Here is a 21,378-nt window from a genome sequence, read left to right on the forward strand (position 1 = left end):
CAAATGCTAGATTTAAAGTAGAGAAGTTTGATAAAGAAGCAAAAGAAAAGATGGCGAGGGTGATGTCAAATGAGATGACTTCCACAAGCAAGTGGAAGGGTAGTTCGAAGAAACCTTTAAAACATGTACGGTGCTACAATTGCAAGGAAAAAGGGCATTATCTATGTGATTGCCCTAGCCCGAAAAAGAGTAACAAGATAAGTGCTAAGATTGAGAATGAGGATGTTAGTGAAGCAAGTCTTGCTTCCGGCTTTGATGGGGATGATGTAAGTCTTTCGGTGTCTACACAAGACGACCACATGACCGATACGTGGATTCTTGATTTCGGGTGTTCCTACCACATGTGTCCAAATAGGAAGTGGTTTGCTACCTATGAGAACTTGAGTGGAGGTTTCATTTTGATGGGTAATGGTGTTGCTTGTAAGACGGTAGGAATTGGAACTATACGGGTCAAGATGCATGATGGTGTAGTGAAGACTTTAACTGATGTGAGGCATGTTCCTAAGCTAAAGAAGAACCTTATTTCTCTTGGTACCTTGGATTCCAAAGGCCACAATTTTGTGGGAAATGGTGGAGTCCTAAAGATCCTTATTGGCTCTTTAGTAATTATGAAGGGTCAAAGACATGGAAACTTGTATACTTTGTTGGATAGTACAGTGATAGGTGATGTAGTAGTGGGTACATGTAGTGATGATTCTGAGTGCACAAAATTGTGGCATATGCGCCTTGGGCATATGAGCCAAAAGGGATTGTCTGAGTTGTGCAAGTGAGGGCTACTGAAAGACTTGGAGAAACCAAGTATGGAATTCTCATGAAAGCATTGTGTCTATGGCAAGCGGTGCAGAGTCAAGTTCAGTACAAGTAAGCACAAGACGAGAGGCATCCTGGATTATGTGCATACAGATGTTTGGGGACCTTCTAGAGTGGCTTCTATGGGAGGTAACCGGTATTATGTCTCTTTCATCGATAATTATACACACTATGTGTGGGTATATATCTTGAAGTCCAAAGATAAAGTTTTCGAGACATTTAAGAGAACTATTCAACAAGAGAGTGAGGTTCTTAGTGAAAGAACTATTCAACAAGAAGTAGAGTTACAACAACCTGAGCAGCAAGCTTTGGCTAGATCAAAGCCAAAGAGAAGTGTGAAACAAGTTATGAAATACGGGCATGGTAAGCCAGTGAAGCATTATGGTCAACCGCACTCGGTTGCCTACGCACTGAATATTGAAGATGATGAGCCAGATAGCTTCAAGAAGCTGTTAGAGATGCTCATTACAGAGATTGGTCGGTGGATATGCAAAAAATGGTGGAGGCTCGTGACAAGTTTTGTACTTGGGAATTTGTTTCATTGCCTAAGGGCAAAAGGGCTTTGGGTTGTAGAAGGTTCTCTATGGAGTTGAGTTCCAACATTGGTTGGAGGTACTCCACAAATAGTGGAGGCTCATGCATTGTTGATTGATGCCTTTCGTAGGCATGGCCCTTTGTGGGCATGACGTGCTCTTCGTGGGCATGACTCTTTGTGGGTGGCTCTTGGTGAGCAAGACACTCTTTGTGGGTGGCTCTTCCTGAGCATGACACTCTTTGTGGGTCTCTTTGTGAGCAAGACACTCTTTGTGGGCATGACATGCTCTTCGTGGGCATGACTATTTGTGGGTGGCTCTTCGTGAGCAAGACACTCTTTGTGGGTGGCTCTTTGTGAGCATGACACTCTTTGTAGGTGGCTCTTTGTGAGCAAGACACTCTTTGTGGGTGGCCCTTTGTGGGCATAGCCCTTTGGGGCGGTTGACTGTGAGTTCTGGATTGATGTGTTCTTGCTGGATGTGCTCGGCTTGGTTTTATGTGTTAAAACCTCACCGAGGTGGAGAATTGTAGAGAAAAATGACATTTTTTCTCTTTGGTGTGAAGGGCACGACCCGTGCTCCCTTTATGCCTGGGCAAGGCGTGACCCGCGCTCATGCTTTGGCGACCTCCAAGAATCAATCATATACCTGCGCTTCGACTTTTGCCTAGTCGAGTAGCGACCACGCTTTCCACCATTTTTCAAAGACAATTTTGACTTTTTCGGAAGTTTTATGAAATAGTATAAATATAGGTTTTTTCTGTAGAAACAAAACCTAACCAAAAGATAGAAAGAGAGAGATTGTAAGAGAGAAATTCTTAGTGAGTTGAGTGTTCATTCTTTGTGAGTGAATTGAGAGCTCTTGTAATCTATTACTTCGGACATCTAGTAAAGCTTGGATCTCGCCAGTGTGGACGTAGGCAAATTGCCGAACCATGATATATCCTTGTCTTGTAGTTGGTTCTCTTTTGCATTATTATCTTTACTTTATATGCTTGTTAATTGTTAATGAGAAGCGTTGGGATAATACTTGGAGGGTGTTGAAGTCTTGTCTAGTGAGAATGATCGATCCTTGTGTAGAATTGATCTATTTGTTGTGGGTAACGTTGTTCCGTAGTTATTTATTCACAACAAAGGATTATGTTGATATAACTCCAAGGGTGTTGGGAGGACAGCTGTCTATGATTTGCAGCTTTTTTGATAATTCTTTTATGGAGATATGGGTTATGAAGAATTATGGAGTGAAGGAGTCCTGGTTTAAACTATATGTCTTGAAATTAAGTGCTCTGAAGCCTATCAGGTCAAGATGCTTGGCTGATTTGGATCTAATGAATTCGAGGCCGTTGGGTTTTGCAAAGAATGGTGAACTTTTATTGATAAATGGCTCAAATTTGGTTTCTTACAACCTAAAACAAAACACACTTAGGATTGTTGAGATTCGTATATCAGATTGCTCTAAATTCAGTACAATGGTGACTCACATTGCGAGTCTCATTCCGTTGAAGTAAGGTACTTAGGTGCAGATTTTTGGTGGTGCTAAGAAAGGAGTTACACTTTGTGGCGACTAGAAAATATAAGGTGAGAATTTTCAAGGTTTATTTCTACCTTCCTAAAATGGTTTGTCTGTAGTTGTTTTCTTGCTATCTAGTATTTAATTTGTATCAAGTGTATACTCACTCGTAGAAATTATATATACTAGCAAAATGCACGTGTTCTGCACATGAACGATACACAAAACTTATTGAAGAGAATGTGAACATAGTTATCAAGATGAGAGTTAAGCTGCTCCATATTTAACCATAGTGTTTTCTGCGAAATTTTCATAGCTCCTGTCCTTTTGCACCTCAACGCCCAAAGTTTGTACAACTGGAGTGGATTCAGATTCAATCCATATTTTAAGAGATCCTTGCTCCATTGCATTCTAAATACCCTAAAGGATAACCCATCATTCAGCCAAGTAACTTGTACTCTCTAGCAACCTGCAAGTAATGAAATGTTGTTTAAGTAACTTGTACCCCGAATGAAATGTTGTTTATATTCAACATTCCACGCTTTTATTGTGTTTATATACTATTTTCAATCATTAGATTAATAGCTTTATATACTTCATTAAGTGTTCTTATTGCTATAAAAAAGCGATCCTTTAATGTGACGAACGCTTATAGGGTACCCACGCTTATATAATAAGCAGTTCTCAAAAACTATGAAACATTTTTTGGTTTCCTATATGAAACGTGGTAGGAAGATGATAGTATAAAACAACAATTTTTTTAAGTAGATCTGCCCCATACTTCGTACGGCACGTTTTGTTATGAGATGCTTATTATGTTGTTTGTGGCATTTATTTTGGTATACATACCCAAGTATTTTCAAATGTGTGACTTATTTGGAAATTTCTAGTAATTTTATTTTGAAGTGGTTGTTTATAGTAGGAAACAAAATGATGTCAAAGAATCAACATGCCTAAGATACGTCAACCATTTGCGCAATTATTCTCGCGCACCTTGGCCGATGCATTTTCACAGTTCTCTGTTGGTCCATGGTGACTATAATTTGAAAGAATAGAATTTTAAATAATAGACATATAAGCATAATTAATAGCCTAATATTCAAAACAAAATCATTTTATAACGATAACGAAATATGCATAAATGATAGCCTACATACAACTTGGTATTCATGCATAAGTGTACATAGTTGGGTAGCAGCCACCCGTCATTCAAACATCCTATACTTGGGAGACAATGTAAGAATTGCCTGAACATCGCATAAGGCAGCTCGGTAGTCCTCTAGTGCCAGATAGAAACAAAACCGGAGTTCCAAGCAATCCAATGCAAGATTGAAACCAAGAACACGGTTTATTTCTACCAGAGCAGCTTCAACACTTTGCTTCCTCATCAGGCATGCAGGCCGATACATGTACATGTAGTTAAGTGTTGGATCCAATTCTGTTGCCTTCTCAAGATTATCACACTTCTTCTCGCCTTCACAGTATAGTGCTCTCTCCTGATACATCCATCCAAGAGAGTTAAAGGAGGAAATCACAGAGCTGAGTTTGTCACAAGACTGTTGTTTCCATCCCTTGATGAAATCCAATCTAGCTAAGCCAGCAACAGAATAAACATGGCCTGCTGACACAGCAGCCTCAAATAATCGTTAAGCTTTGTCATATTGTTTCCTTAGAAGTCGGGCATCCTAGCTGATGAAAAGACAACTGCCTCTGCCTGCCACTGACTGAAGATTCAACTAATTGTTCCAAGAAGTAAGCTGTAATATCTGAACAGGGATCTCGGGCCATGGCAACCTCACGTAGCAAATAGTATAGTGAGAATGAAGAAAACCCAACCATGATTGCTCTATGTTGTCTATTAGCGTCTCTAAATATCCTAACTACCCGATCATCACTCAAACAATTGGGAAAATCATGAAGGAACACTTACAGACATGAAGCAGTAAGGACATTGGAGTTTTCTGCAAGAGCATATTCCATAAGGTCCACTGCTTCTTCTCTTGAAGTAACAAAAGATGAAAGTTTCCTATCACAGGCATCTTTGAGCCTTTCACAGCAAAATTTATTGGAAAATATCAATAATTCCAAAAAAAGATCAGGACAAATTTCATTTAGACTCTCAGTTTCACTAAAATCCCTGATTGCCCTCATACCCGATGGAGAAATGCCATTTTTGGAAATATCTGTCTTCTTGAAGTGATTCATTAAAATCCCTATTAAGCCTTGAATTAAATGCAACTGACAGGGCGGCAATCTTCTGCCAGTCACAGGTTATTCTCTCATCTTCAATTTGAAAGAAGACAGTTCGAGACACTCGCTTCTCATTTATCCCATATATTTCAGGGGAATTAAAATCCATACCAGTAGGAAGCTATGAGGCAATGTCTATTGGCCCAAACTCCTGAGTACATTTACCACAAGAAGCAAGCAACTAAGATATTAGCACCTCACCCAGCTTCTCGTACTTTAACCATGCCCCAAAAACAATTTTCTCATGAATTGTGCTTGCTTTCTGCCAAGCTAGAAGGAGACTCTCCGTAACATTTTGACTTCTTCAAGCACTCTAAAGACTTGGAACTGTAGCAGCAAGTAAAGGTTCGACCTCTCGTGAGGAGGGTAAGGCTCAAGTTCTTCATGAATTTGAGCTAGAACTTCTACATAATCGACAGGCTTATAAAATGGGAGAACAGGCGGTTCGGGGACCTTGATGAGAGATTCTCTAAGAACATACAAATGAACTCAATATCATGAAAAGGAAACCAAGCTAAATAATAAAATAAGTACTTACATCGAAGAAAGGGAAAATGGAGGGGATTTAGTAAGCTTTCCTCTCTCAACTTGAAGCCATGACTGTGGATTGAGTGCATGGAGTTGGGTTTCTTTACAAGCTTCTGGCAGAAATTTTTTTCTCATGGGGCATAACAGAAAGAATAAGTCTCTGATCTCCACAACTCCAAATGGGGTTCTCTCCAAAACTCATAAAACAAACTTTGAAGAAAAACTATATTTAAATAAGGAATGGCTTATGCACAGTCCGAAATCGAACATAGATTGATTTGAGCTAGTAGAGATGCACCCACCAGTTCAGTAGAAATTTTACAGAGAAAAAGAACACATGTATGTAATGAAAGTTTATTAATGTCTATCACATCTTCATGCACTCACTTCATTTCGTACTTATCTTACATAAGCATAATATGTATCTGTAGCGTCTTGCACTCGATATCATGGATGATTCAGATGCGACGAAGTGAAGCCAACCTCTTCTCAAGATCTTCAACATCAGTGGAATTAGACCTGCATATTGCACAAGTCAACCCAAAAAAAAAGATATGATCATTACATAATAACATCATAAATAATAATAGATATACAACTTTAAGTCAACTAAAGCAGTGTATTTTCCATTTAGTAAGTTCCCAATTGATGCTAAATATATGGATTGTTGATGACGTCCCCTTGCTAGATTTAACCATGTTTTCATATTTATCAATATAAATAACACTCGACTGACCCTCACTTCTTTGACAGTTATCTTCGGCTCCTAAAGGTCGGATCTCATTCAAGAAGGTGGAAAATGTTGTCCCGGCAAGGTAAGTTTCATTGAACCCAACTTTGCTGTCCAAGCAAGCAGCATGCCAGTCGGTTTTCATTTCACGTACTTAACACAACTCGGTCATGGGGCCTGCCAAGAGTCATAAGGGCCAAGAGAAGAGATTGCTTATAAAACTAACCAAAAGTGGTCACTAAAAAACAATGCAACTATAAACAATTTTTTTTACCTCTTAGGACCTGATACACATGGCTGTAGCACAAGATTCAATTCTAGATAAGAGGAGTACACTCTCTCAATCTGAGGCTGTGTACATGTTAGAAACCATACGTTAAGAACCTTCATCCATGATCATGCTAGGAAAACAAAAAAAAAAAAAAAAAAAATTGTAAGAAAACCAAGCAGTATAAAATAAGTGTACCTCATTGTAATCCACAAACATTTTATTCGCCCATAGATAGGCCTCTATCATAGAGACCTAAATTTTGAATGAAAAAATAAGTTGGTCAATATGGGATAAAATCATAATACAAATCATCTAGCAGTAATAAAGGACTCACAGTATCATCACTTATTCCAGTCAACTTCAAGTATTGGAGAGTAACATGATCAACAGGGAAAAATCCCATGGTTGCTCCATACTCAGGAGACATTTGAAATTGTAGCATGGTCAGCCAATGAAAGCTTACTCATGCCTTCCCCTGTGTACAAATATACAGTTGTGTCCAATTATATAAATTCGACAGAGATAAATATAGTACCAGACATCAAAAAGAATTAGCATGGACAAAAGCACGCAATTAAATAGGACTAAAGCATAAATTGAACTTAAACACGTAGCTTACCATAGAACTCCACAAATTTTGCAAAGGTGAATACCAAATTATAGCTAAACAGAACTGAGCAGTGCATGATCACAACTCACCTCAACATGAGGCAACATATCAGATTTGAGATATACACCTGCTGATGAACAATATATGTACATGAGATAGTACGGAATTAGTTATTAGTGCATATACTTAAGACTTCTTTGGTTGACAATTAGAGATTAAGTAGATCAAATGATGTCCAATCACAAAGGTGAGAAGGCTATTGGGATTTAGGATCTTACTGTTCAAGTTTTGGTAGCGCAGCCCGTATTGATTCTACTTCCTCTGCCTCTCGTCCTAAATTCCAAAAGTTATTAATTGAAAATGGGAAAGAAATGAATTATTATTGGAATGTAGTAAATGACTCCTTGAAAGCCATGGAAATGAGCATATTATGTGGAAATCTGTGGAAATGAGCCAATATTATGTGGAGTTATGTGAAAATGAGCCAATATTTACGTTTTACATTTTATATATTTGGGTAAACTCGCACCCAAAACAAAACAATATTTATCTTGCAGTAGTATCTGGACAGAAATGAAAAGCAATCAGACTGTACAATGAGAGAAAATGAAGAAGTGATACCCGGAAATTAGATGTTCTGAAGTTTTATGCAAGCATGTTAAAAATTAGAAGTATTTAGTTTGAATAAAAAACTAAACTAAACGAACAAAGAAAAAAATAATAATGATATAAGAATCAAATTATGTCATACCTTGATAATGGCTACAATTTTTTCATACGTGTAGCTTTGTCTAGTAGAACTTGACAACTAAAACAAAATATATGTGTACTCTATCATCTCCTAGAGTGCATAAGGAAATTTCTCTTCAATCTGCACAATACACAAATCCAGACATCGTAGAATTTCTCTTCAATCTGCAAGAAAAACTTAATGAAAAACAGTATACATGTACAACATATGGTATATCATTATTCATTGTGTCCCTCACTTAGTAGCTTAAGATTAACTTGTAAGCATACCTCACCATACTTGCTTCAGTCGAAAGGATAGCAACCTCTTTAGTGTGTCCCAATCATTCCTGAACACAAAGAAAACCATCAGCAAAGCAATCGGATTGCTAGAGACATCGATTCCATATTTAATGTCATTGGTTTTTATAAAGAGAGAGATGAACACAGAATTATAGGATGAGAAGGAGATAAAGAGAGGGGTCTTCCTCCGTGGCACTTTCTTCTCCGAGCTCTTCTCTAATGGTTTTTTGGTTACTTTTTCTTTTGGTTACACTCAGATTACACTCAATTTTTAGGTTATTTTTTATTTCCTTTTTGTCTTACAGGGAAAAACCCAAAATTAAAAGAATGAGAGTGGTCGTTTCATTGTGAGAAAAAAAAATGAGAAACAGAAGAGATGGAGAGAAGGGAAAAGAATCGGTTCGTATTTTCTGATTAAACTTTTTCTTTTCTTAACCTCTTATTAAATAACCCAATTATTGCTAATTAAATGACATTTATAATAAGGCGTACAATTGAGAATGACGTGGATTTGGTTTTCTAATAGGGTTAGATAGACTTACCCCCCCCATTACTACTTACTTACTTTTTTCAAAATATTATTGATATTTTCCATTTGTAAGATCCAATGGTTAGATTTCTTCATCCTAAAAAAAAATCATCTCAGAAATGGCGTTGGATCTTGCAATTAGGGGTATCACTAATATTTTTGAAAATGGGGTAAGTCTAACTAACCCTTTCTAATATATTGTCACATGAAAAGACTGATTGCTCCTATTTAAAAGTGTTAAGCAATATTTTTATTTAAGGACAATATCGGTAATGAAAATTTATAAAGGCATAAAAAGACAAAGTAGTCCTCATTAATAAATATCTAGGCATCTGATTTTATTATTCATCAAGGGTATTATGCGTCAGAAAAAGACCCGGATGAATTTAAGAGGCCACGATCATTATAGGCTATACTACTAGTATATATATATATATATATATATATATATATGGGGATGGTTATACTAACTCCACCTTATAGTGACTCCAAAGTTACTCCACTTCTAATAATGGACTTATAAGATGAATTGAGAGCTAATTTTTTGTGGAGATATACATAATATGATGAAGAACGCCCCCACAAAAAATCAACTTAATTGAATATGTTTAACCTTGTCAAAAGTTATACCGAAATTAAACAAATATGGGCCGTTGGATAATTTCAAAACATTATAAATTATATTTGACGAGGTTGTACATCTTCAAATGAATTGATTTTTTGCAAGGATAATCTCTATTATGTAGAGAACATCTCCACCAAAAATTAGCTTCTAATTCATTGTATTTAGTGGTGGAGTTTGTTTGGAGTAACTTTAAGTGGAGCTCATATAACCATCTCCTATATATATATATATATATATACCAAATCTAAAACATCCACAACTTCACTTACAAAATGATTTATAACCGGGTCAGGGCCAGCTTATGCGCACCTCGACAAATCCTGGGGTCCTAGTTGGAAATTCGACCGATTACTGCCTTGCCAGTGGCTTTGAGGGGAATCAAACTAGTGACCATTGGGGGAGCAAACCCAAGGACGGATGTAACGCCCATATTTAAAATACATATTTATTAATTAATTATTTATTTTTTTATTTTCTTAAAAAAAATTGGATCGGATTGGGTTTGGGATATGTGGGCCTGATTTTTGGGCCCGAATCTGTTTTGGGCTTGGGTTTCAAACCCAAGTATATAATCACATTGTTCTAGAGAATAGGGTTCCTGGAGAATAAAAAAATAATAAAAATGGAGGCAGAGCTAGAAACTCGTTTGCTGGAGGGTGGAGCCGCCGACGATTCTGACTCTGAGGATTAAATTCGAGTACATTAGTTAAGGTGAGTAGATTAGTTTTCTATTTCACGAAATAGGTTAATTATTCTGGTATTAATATTCGTCCTGTCATTGGTAAAACTGTCGTTATTAAAACTGATTAAAATCTGTTGAAACTCCGAAAATTTGAGATTGAACTGTCGAAGGTTGTTTTGGGCCTGTTAATGGAGCGCGAGCCCTCGTGCCCAAACAAAACAATGGTCTTGTATATAAACAATGGTCCTGTACATGATTTGTAACTGTTTATCTCTTTTTTTTTTGGTTATACACTTGTAGTGTTGATTGTATTACTAATTGGAGGTTAGTGGGGGATTGAATGCCGGATTTGGGTGGGGCTGTGGAAGCTCTGTTCAAGCTTTGAACAGGTGCTAATGGCGTCGCCTATCATGATGATTGTTTGAACTTTTGTTGTTTGATTTGGTTTGGAATTTGTGGATTGATGTCGGGGGTTACAGGTTGATGTGGTATTATTGTTGTTTGGGTGAGGTGGTTAACACTTGAAGGTGCGTTAATGGGGCGCGAGGTTGATACTGTGATACTGAGGGTTTGGTTTAATTTGTAATTTTCGTTGTTTGAACTGCTACTGTTGGTGTCGCGGGTTGTTGGTTAAATGAATGGTGGTAGTGGGGTGATGGTGGCTGATCGGTGGAAGCTTGAACAGCCGGTAATGGCGGTCGAGATCTGTTGGAGAGTGATCTCGACAGTTGCCAAAACCGGTGTTGTTGTGAATTAATGATGTCGGGTTTTTCTTTAGGATACCAACCGCTTGGTTAAAAAGGGGTGGTGTGTGGAGAAGTGGTGGTGGATTTTGGTGGCTGGTGGAGCTGCTGGAGGAAGGAGATGACGAATTGGGCTTGGGCCTGGGTTGGTTCCTTTGGGCCGGACCACACCAGTTTCAATTGTTCTGGTTGGGCCCGATTTTGTTTTAACTTGTTGGGCCGGACCAGTTCAATTAAGTTTTGGACCAATTTGGTTTAATTCAATGGGCCGGTTTGTTTTGTTTTGATTGGGCCTGGTTTTGTTTTAAGTTGTTGGGCCAGTTTAGCTTGATTGTTTGGGGCCATCCCATAAGACTTAATAGTAGTCTTTCAATGTTTAGACTTCCGGGTTTTAAGGTTTGGGCTTGGCCAGTTGGGTCCGAACCATTTCCTTAGTCATGAGCCCTTGAGCCATGCACCTTTGACCTTAGCCATGAACCATGGCTATGACTCTGAACCTGTTGAACATGAAAATGACAGTTTGACTTCAACCATGATGTGGTGACTTTGACCATGATGTGTTGACTTTGACCGTTGACCGTTGACTTTGACCTTTGACCGTTGACTGTGGAATCTTGACTTTTTCCAGTTTTTCTCATATTTAAGAATATGGACAAATATAGTAATAAAATATTGTCGAAAATTATATAACGTTGTTTGTCATTATCTAATTAAGATTTGACGTTGATATTGTGACCTTATATAATATGTTGGGATATATATATTAAATGCAAAGATTTTGGAGACATAAATGTATAAACGCTCCATTATAGTATATGTGAGATGCTACTATGAGGTAGTATAGTATGTGTGGATATTTTCCCACGGGATTGTGGCTTAGTGCAATAATATATTGGCACGTGTGATGTAATGAAAGTGGTTATGAGATATAATTAAGATATTTCTAAATATTGTGGCATAGTGCAATAAGGTATTTGACCCGCATTACGATATAGTGGAATTTTTATGAGTCATAAATGTATGACAATCAAATAAATTACGAACGAAAATCCTAGAACCCCGACTACCACAACTCATGTGATTTGCCCCGGTGGGGTATGTGATATGATTGGCCCTTCCGGGCGTTCAGTGAATTTGAATGGCCTTTGGGCTAAGTAATGTTGATTGGCCCGCGAAATAGCCGAATAGTGGCTTGATTATTCCGTTCGCAAAAATAGAACGAGATGCTGCGATATTTTATGCCGAATAGCGGCAAAGATTTATATAATGGCTTCCGTGTGAAGGTTACCGTGTCGCGCATCCCACCGGGGTAGTTACGCATGGAGTGGTTCATTATGTAAGGGGAGGCATGTGGATATACATGTTCGGCCAGCGTTGGGGAAGCGATTGTGGTAGCCGGGAAACTAGGTAAGACATATAGATACGACGTGATTTTTAGGGACTCGCAGAAAGCCTTAAATAATATAATTATGGTAATATGTTGGTTAATGATATATCTTTAGGCGATGATTGTATATGGTTTTGCATAAGGGTGGGTCAAACTAATTACTTGTCGCGAGACGACCCATTCTCAGAATTGAGCATGAAATGCGGTAAATATAGAATATGCTTGGCTGGTTATAGTTTAGTTAGAACCTAAGACGCCTCGTGGAGGAACTAAATGCCTTTTTATTATGTGTATGGTTTGTTGGGTGGTTAGTGGGAAGTTAAGGCGCCTCAGTGGAGGAACTACCTGCCTTAGTTATTGAACTTAGGGATGTTGTATTAGTTGTTGAAAGTTAAGGCGCCTCGGTGGAGGAACTAACTGCCTTATGGATTGTGTATATATAGGTATAAGTATATGTTTTATTTTAGGGCTACTTACACCAGCATTTTTATAATGCTGACCGGATTTGCATGTTTGCTTATCGGGTGTATTCATTAAATGAACATAGTTGATAAGTCTTGACAGGTTTAGTGTTGAAGAAGATTGGTTGCTGCTTGTGGATTGCGTTAGCGTCGCACTTCAAGATAGGCTTTGTTTTCCTTTGAGGTGATATAGATTTTCAGTTGAGATAAAGTTATTTGCATTTTCATTTGTTAATTTTTGTAATTAAAAGGACTTTTGTTTAAGTTAAAATTTTTATTGGTTTGTAATTATCCGCATATTTAAAACTGTTTATGGGTTTTTGGAAGTGGAGAGTGCGTCACACCTTGGAGATCGAAGAGTCGGGAACAAATAATGTTTTTCCAAATTCTGTCGAAATTCGGGGTGTGACAGTTTGGTATCGGAGCATTTGGTTAGCTTAGACTTAGGTGAGTCTAGGTGATTCTCGGATCGTGGTTTATGGGTAGTGTTTAAGAAGTATTATTTTCAAAACTATTTCCGCTGGTTGTTTTATTTTTACAAAGAAAATGAAAGAGATATAGAAATAAAGAGAGTAAATATTTTTCTTGATTTGTTTGTACGTGTAATGTGTATATTTATATTAGTTACTCTTGTGCAGTGCATATGAAATGCTTTTATTTTTCCTTGTCATATAAGGAGTGGTTATATGTGTAATATGTTAATTATTAACGGATTTGATCAAAATGATGTGTGCTACTATAGTGTGGTTTTGTTGTTGGTGATCATTTTCACATGGAGTATGGATTAAGTATGACAACCTGTCTGTGAACTTTGTATTTGAGTGTTATGTTATTATTCAAGAAATAATAAGATATTTTAATCTATATTGAATGAGCTGCGTTAACTGTTGAATGAGCTGCTTTAACTAATGACTTTGCAACGTACTGAGTAAGGAACTAATTGTCTCGATGTTGGAGGAACTATCTCGCCTCACTCGTACACTTTAATGGATGAATAATATTTTAAAGTATAAGAGATTAATTTGTTAGATGTGATTAATTATAAATATAAAGAAAAAAATAATAAATAAAATATACGTATATTCTTTTTGAGATGTGTATACTTGCGTATACACGTGCATTCTTTTTGAGATGTGTATACTTGCGTATACACGTTTTATATTATTGTATATAGAGGAACTATTACCGTGCGTATGTGATGATTAATATTGGTTTACCAAGAAAGCATGCATGTGTAGGTTGTTTTCTTAAGGTCACGTTATTAATGATTAATTAAAATAATGGTGATAATTGTTATTTTTAAACTATATTAGAATTTATGTAGAGGATGTCTTAATATAATGATGATCGTATTTCAACAACAAACGGATTTTTATTTTGTCTTATAAGTGTGCTTCTTGCCGATAAATTATGACATGATTGATTAATATTGTTAAATTAGTTTCATATTGATTTTGCATATTCGAGTATTCTTAAATATATACCTTGATTTATGGTTCATAAATATTACCGTGAGAATATAACTTGTTATGGGGGATATATTAGAAGTGAGTTTATATTATCCTAAATTTTTTAAAATTCGTGTTATACGGTAGCAAGTCTTATGTTAATTGTCACTGTATATGGAGATTAATTTTTGAATCTTTTCATCGGTTAAAATAATTAGTAATAAAAATAATAGCAATGAGCGTCGAGTATTTATTCTTAATTGTTTTGTTTCAGTCTATATGATTTTGATAGATGAATATGAAAAATTATTTTTGATACGTGCTATATTTGATCCAGTTGCAAGCATGAATTAGGATTCAAGGGTTGTTTTAAATTTAATATTTTTGATAGCATGACTAAAGTAAATATAAAGTTTTATTGTAGTATCCATGACATGAGTGATTTTTTTTATTTTAAGTGTATTAGGGCACTGATTTTTCTTTGGTGCATGATAATGAAAGACTCCATAATGTTTTATGCAGGGATGAACTTACCCCCTATATTATTGATTAGTTAAGTAGAATATTAATTTTCATAGAGTCTGCTACGTGTCAAGAAACTACATGCTAAAAAGATATGATATATTAGTCTGGTGTTTAAGTGACAGTAATAATTTGTTTTAATATAGACAGTTAACCTATAATAGATTTTGTAATGGCATGAAGACATATAATCTGAATTATTTAAAATAATTAATACCAACGTCATCTTGCTTAAGTTTAATCTCGGTACATTCTTGTGTAGGTTCTAAGTTAATAACCAACGTTATGTGTTCGTATAGCATTACTTCCGAATTCTGTCGAAATTCGGGGTGTGACAACGGACCAGTTGTGCTACCCCCACCATTAGAAATTACCTTTAATGGATCCTTTAATATGATGACGAAATCATCCTTTTTAAGCTTGCCCAATATCTGTTACTCTGTTAGGCTCCATATAAGTATATAACTAATCAAAAGTGGGTCATATTATCTTGCTATTAGGAAGATCTTTAAGAGATTTCACCACATAAAGTAGTGGACTACTTGTATAGTTATGTAGACTTATATGTGGTGTCTCACCAAATAAGAGTGCTTGTTTTTAGTTTTATAAGTGCGTGACGGCTAGATTTGTTAGGAATATACAACTTAAATGTACTTACTCTTTACAAATCACCAAATAGTACAAATCTTTTTCCTTGTAAATGTCTTGTACTTCTTTGTTAAATCCAAGCCTAGTGTAGAAACACTATGTCTTTAAGACATATTTTTTCCCTCACGGTGCTTGAAGATTGATGGAAAACTGTCTCCCAAGATAGAGCGGATTTCCTTTTATAGAGAGCTAGCACTTTAATTCTATAGAATCAGCGAACACAACATATTATTTTGACTAAGAACAGAGGGAAAAAAGAAATATCAGAATTGTGTGATCTGGTGTGTTTTTCTCTCAAAATTCATCCACTATTTATAGGTGAGAATTGCCTTTTCGAAACAGCACAGTGACTCTTTGAAAAAGTTAGACACCTTTTTGAAAAGTCACATGTTTCGAAAGGACGCACCATTTCGGCATAAAGCATTGTTTTGAACCAGTACCTATTTCATAAGGTCGTACCTTTTTGGCATAAAAAATTGTTTCGAACCAGTGCCTATTTTGAAAGGTCACACTTTTTCGACATAATGCACTGTTTTGAACTAGTGCACCCTTTCAAATTTTCTTTTCTTTTCTTTACGTACTGTTTCAAGTGAAACCTATTTCATCTCAAGTGCGGTAACTTGAGAAAAAAATTACTCATTCATATTTCAATGGATTCGTGCAAATATATTTGTCTAACAATCCCTCACATGAATGAAGATTTGGCTTATTCTATCATAAACATCGGATTTCTGTTCTTTTACAAATGAAAAGATGTTGCATCAAGTCAAGTAGCATGGGAGGCCTTGAACTTGCCTTAGTGAAAAACAATCAAATTTAATTGGATGATCAGTAGACTTCAATTAATGTCCTTGAACTGTCAGCTAGCCGTTTGTATAAACCTAGACAATCATATTCACGCAGTACCTTCTCGAATACTGTTGGTTCTCATGTTTGTGTTCATTTTGGCCTTGAACACTTCTTGGTTTCAAAGAGTGTTTTTGAGACATTTGCCTTAAAAATTCTCATAGATACAGCCCCACTCCACACTCACATAGGTGATTTCTATAAAGAATATCCTGCAATACTCTACTTGGATAACATAACTTTCCAAGATATAGTAATTCATTAAAAACTTCTCTTATCATGGGTCTCGCGGCAGATATGCACTGTCTTATATAGGAATGGGTTAGAGTATAGGAATGTCTTCAGTGCTCACTGAGTCACATACATAATTTAGTTGGCCTATTGAACTTAGATCTTGGGATCTCTAGTTAACTAGGTTGGTTTTTCCATTATTTCAAAGACTTTAAGCTCATTCCCCTTGATAATTTTTCCACTTGCTCTCTTGTTAAACCTTTTGTATACGGATCCGCAATATTATCTTTTGACCTTACATAGTCGGCTGAGATAGCTCCAGTTGAGAGCAATTGTCTAACGGTGTTATGTCTACGATGGATGTGTCGAGACTTCCCGTTATACATGCTATTCTGTGCTCTACCAATAGCAGATTGGCTGTCATAGTGTATACACACTGCTGGCACAGGTTTAACCCAGTTTGGAATATCCTCTAAGAAATTTTGAAGTCACTCAGCTTCTTCTCCAGCCTTGTCCAACGCTATGAATTCTGATTCCATAGTGGACCTTGCTATGCACGTTTGCTAGGGGGATTTCCTTGAAATTTGTGAATCTCTCCTAGAGTAAAACACTAGATTTGATGTCTTTTGAGTAATGCTTCAACAAATTTTCAATTTTGAATTGATTAATTCAAGGAGATACATAATCCCCCACATTTTTCCAATTTCTCATAACAAAGTCAATAAAATGGAAAACCATTTAGATATATGTTTTCAAGTAAGGCTTCTTGTTAAAGAATGTCACATATTATTCATATAATGCCAAAACACTTCTAAGACCTCAATTTTGCTTACAAAACAATATCTTAAGCAATATTCTTTATTGGCACTCTTTGGCACAATAGTAAAACACATATATCTTACAAATAATAAAATACTTTTAGAACCCTTTTAGCCCCCGCCATTCCTAATATCTGGAATGAAGCAAGGATTCTCAGAATCTTAGATCATAACACCCTCCCTCCCCTCAGTGTGGCATTACCATCACCTTGTTTGATTTCAAGAAGTCCATTCAAAGAATGACTTAAAAATGGTCTAAGCGGGCAACCATCATGTCCACTTTTCCTTGCCAGTTGTTCATCTTAATATAAACTTCCAAAGTGAGTCCTTTCACCGGTTCGATTTCTTGGTTCAAGCCTCTCATATAGCCTTCACATTCTGCGAGTTTCAATCCAATATCCTTGGATAAATACTCTGAGATTAACGTATGAGTCGAACCAGTATCCACCATTGCTAGTATACACCCATAGTTGTTGAGTTCAACTTCTACGAACATAAGGTCTTCATCGGTGACCGAAATGTTCATACCATTCAACGAACTAGTAGGACTAGCAACTGGAACAGGAATCGTAATAATAGCTCGTGATGTTGCCATTTCTGAAATAGAAATACACCTTGTTAATCCTAAAAACCAAAAAAGAAAACAGAAACAAATTCTGTTCGGTAAAGAAGAAGAAGCAAAAAGACGGTGCTTGGAATAAGTTTCCTACAAACTTAAGACAGATTTTCCCTCACACCACAATAAGTCAAGCTTTTAATGATTTATTATATCTTGGAAATTTATGTTATTCAAGTGGAGTATTGCAGGATACTCTTTATAGAAATCACCTATGTGAGTGTGAAGTGGGGCCACTTTTATTGAGAATTTTGAAGGCAAATGTCTCAAAAACACTCTCTGAAACCAAGAAGTGTTCAAGGCCAAAATGAACACAAACGTGAGAACCAATAGTATTCGAGAAGGTATTGTATGAAGATGATTGTCTAGGTTTATACAAACGGCTGACAGTTCATTTGTAAAAGAACAGAAATCTGATGTTTATAATAAAAGAAGCCAAATCTTCATTCATATGGGGGATTGTTAGAAAAATGGATTTGCAAAAATCTATTGAAATATGAATGAGTAATTTGTCTCTCAAGTTACCCCACTTGAGATGAAATAGGTTTCACTTGAAACAATACGTAAAGAGAGAAAAACCTTTTTGAAAGGGTGCACTATAGTGCATTATGCTGAAAATGTGCGACATTTCGAAATAGGCACTAGTTCGAAACAGTGTTTTACGCCAAAAAGGTGCGACCTTCCGAAATAGGCACTGGTTCGAAACAGTACTTTATGCCGAAATGGTGCGTCCTTTCGAAACATTTGACTTTTCAAAGAGGTGTCTAACATTTTCAAAGAGTCACTGTGCTGTTTCAAAAAGTCACTTCTCACCTATAAATAGTGGATGAATTTTGAGAGAAAGACACACCATATCACACATTTCTAATCTTTCTCTTTTCCCTCTGTTCTTAGTCAAAATACTATGTTGTGTTATAGAATTAAAGTGCTAGCTTTCTATAAAAGGAAATCTATTTTATCTTGGGAGACAGTTTCCCATCAACCTTCAAGCACCGTGAGGGGAAAAATTTGTCTTAAGGACATAGTATTTCTACATTAGGCTCGGATTTAACAAAGAAGTACAAGGCACTCAAAAGATAAAAAGTTTGTACTGTTTGGTGATTGGTAAAGAGTAAGTACATTTAAGTTGTATATTCTTAACAACTTAAGACAGATTTCTCTTTTCTTCTTCTTATTTACTGAACATAATTTGTTTATGTTTTCTTTTCTTTTTTGGTTTAAAGGAATAACAAGGTGTGGTTGTATTTTAGAGAAATGGCAACATCACGAGCTATTATTACTATTCATGTTCCAGTAGCTAGTCCTACTAGTTTGTTGAATGGTATGAACATTTCGGTCACCGATGAAGACTTTATGTTCGTAGAAGTTGAACTCAACAACTATGGGTGTATACTAGCAATGGTGAATACCGGTTCGACTCATACGTTAATCTCAGAGTATTTATCTGAGGATATTGGATTGAAACTCACAGAATGTGAAGGCTATATGAAACGCTTGAACCAAGAAGCCGAATCGGTGAAATGACTCGCTTTGGAAGTTGACATTAAAATGAACAACTGGCGAGGAAAAGTGGACATGATGGTAGCTTGCTTAGACCATTTTCAAGTCATTCTTGGAATAGACTTTTTGAAAGCAGACAGGGTGGTAGTAATGCCACACTTAAGGGGGATTATGATCCAAGCTTCTGAGAATCCTTAATTACTTCATTATAGATGTTAGGAATGGCGGGTGCTAAAAGGGTTCTAAGAGTATTTTATTATTTATAAGATATATGTGTTTTACTATTGCGCCAAAGAGTGCTAATAAAGAAAATTGTTTAAGATATTGTTTTGAAAGCATACTTGTAAGCAAAATTGAGGTCTTAGAAGTGTTTTCGACACTATATGAATGATATGTGACATTCTTTAACAAGACGCCTCACTTGAAAAATATATATCTAAATGCTTTTCTAATTTATTGACTTTGTCATGAGAAATTGGAAAAGTGTGGGGGATTATGTATCTCCTTGAATTAATCAATTCAAAGTTAGAAATTTGTTGAAGCATTACTCGAAAGACATCCAATGTGGGGGTGTTTTACTCTAGGAGAGATGTATAAATTTCAAGGAAATCCTCAGAGCAAATGTGCATGGCAAGGTCGACGTCCACTATGAAATCAGAATTCATAGCATTGGACAAGGCTGGAGAAGAAGTTGAGTGACTTCGAAATTTCTTAGAGGATATTCCAAACTGGGCTAAACTTGTGCTAGCAGTGTGTATACACTATGACAGTCAATCTGCTATTGGTAGAGCACAAAGTAGCATGTATAACGGGAAATCTCGACACATCCGTCGTGGACATAACACCATTAGACAATTGCTCTCAAATGAAGTTATCTCAATCGACTATGTAAGGTTAAAAGATAATATTGCGGGTCCGCTTACAAAAGGTTTAACAAGATAACAAGACAAAAACGTTTTCTTTTCATAGTTCATCACTATGATCTTTCCATGCGATGGGACAGGTATGTATTTCTAGTTAATTACACACTCATAAATTATATTTTGACAGTTCTTTCGTAGTGAACGCTAAGGTAACCTTCGAAATTCCTTCAATCCGTTTGAAGAGATGTGAAAGAAGGGAATGGTTCACATACTGATTGAATGAAAAGTCAATTTGCGTCGATGAAGTGCTTGAAGCACACTAGTTTGTGTCCAATTTAATGGACATCCAGTAACTTGAATAACCACCATGGTCTTTGTAATGGTCTTGGCGCCATATGGTTTGAGTTTAAACAAAGATGGTTCATTGAACATGGGTGGAATTAAAGTGAATGTCAACATACTTGTAAGCAAATTTAGGTCTTAGAAGTGTTTAGACACTATATGAATGATATGTGGCATTCTTTAACAAGACGTCTCACTTGAAAAACATATATCTAAATGGTTTTCCAATTTATTGATTTTGTCATGAGAAATTGGAAAAATGTGGGGGATTATGTATCTCCTTGAATTAATTAATTCAAAATTGGAAATTTGTTGAAGCATTACTCAAAAGACATCAAATGTGGTGTTTTACTCTAAGAGAGATGCATAAATTTTAAAGAAATCCTCATAGCAAACGTGCATAGCAAGGTCCAGTATGGAATCAGAATTTATAGCGTTGGACAAGGCTGGAGAAGAAGCAGAGCGGCTTCGAAATTTCTTAGAGGATATTCCAACTTATTGTTAACATTATGTCCAACGGTGTTATGAATTTCTAAATTTCCAAGTCTGTTAACATTTTTCAATAAATTTCTAAGAAACACTATGTCCTTAAAGACAGGTTTTCCCCCTCACGGTGCTTGAAGGTTAATGAAAAACTGTCTCCCAAGATAGAATGAATTTTCTTCTATAGAAAGCTAGCACTTCAATTCTATAGAATCAGCGAACACAATATAGTATTTGACTAAGAACAGAGGGAGAAGAGAAAGATCAGAAATATGTGATCTGGTGTGTTTTTCTCTCCAAATTCATCTACCATTTATAGGTGAGTAGTGCATTTTCGAAACAGTACAGTGACTCTTTGAAA

General features: G+C 36.3%; 2 pseudogenes across 2 annotated transcripts; both read right to left on the reverse strand.

Annotated features, from left to right (window-relative positions):
• Nucleotides 1-3,967: 3,967 nt before the first annotated feature.
• On the reverse strand, nucleotides 3,968-5,905 carry LOC147514900 (ETO1-like protein 1 pseudogene; annotated as a pseudogene). The gene is made up of 2 exons (XR_015212958.1): nucleotides 5,641-5,905; nucleotides 3,968-5,571 (listed from the first exon to the last, which is right to left on the reverse strand). The product of XR_015212958.1 is annotated as an ETO1-like protein 1 pseudogene (transcript).
• On the reverse strand, nucleotides 5,839-8,134 carry LOC147514901 (aconitate hydratase-like; annotated as a pseudogene). Its single transcript, XR_015209723.1, has 8 exons — nucleotides 7,993-8,134; nucleotides 7,520-7,574; nucleotides 7,251-7,368; nucleotides 6,966-7,106; nucleotides 6,827-6,883; nucleotides 6,635-6,711; nucleotides 6,367-6,537; nucleotides 5,839-6,149 (listed from the first exon to the last, which is right to left on the reverse strand). The product of XR_015209723.1 is annotated as an aconitate hydratase-like (transcript).
• Between the last annotated feature and the right edge of the window lie 13,244 nt (nucleotides 8,135-21,378).

The sequence above is a fragment of the Coptis chinensis genome, chromosome 2, assembly GCF_015680905.1.
Source record: "Coptis chinensis isolate HL-2020 chromosome 2, ASM1568090v1, whole genome shotgun sequence".
In the NCBI taxonomy this organism is placed as follows: domain Eukaryota; kingdom Viridiplantae; phylum Streptophyta; class Magnoliopsida; order Ranunculales; family Ranunculaceae; genus Coptis; species Coptis chinensis.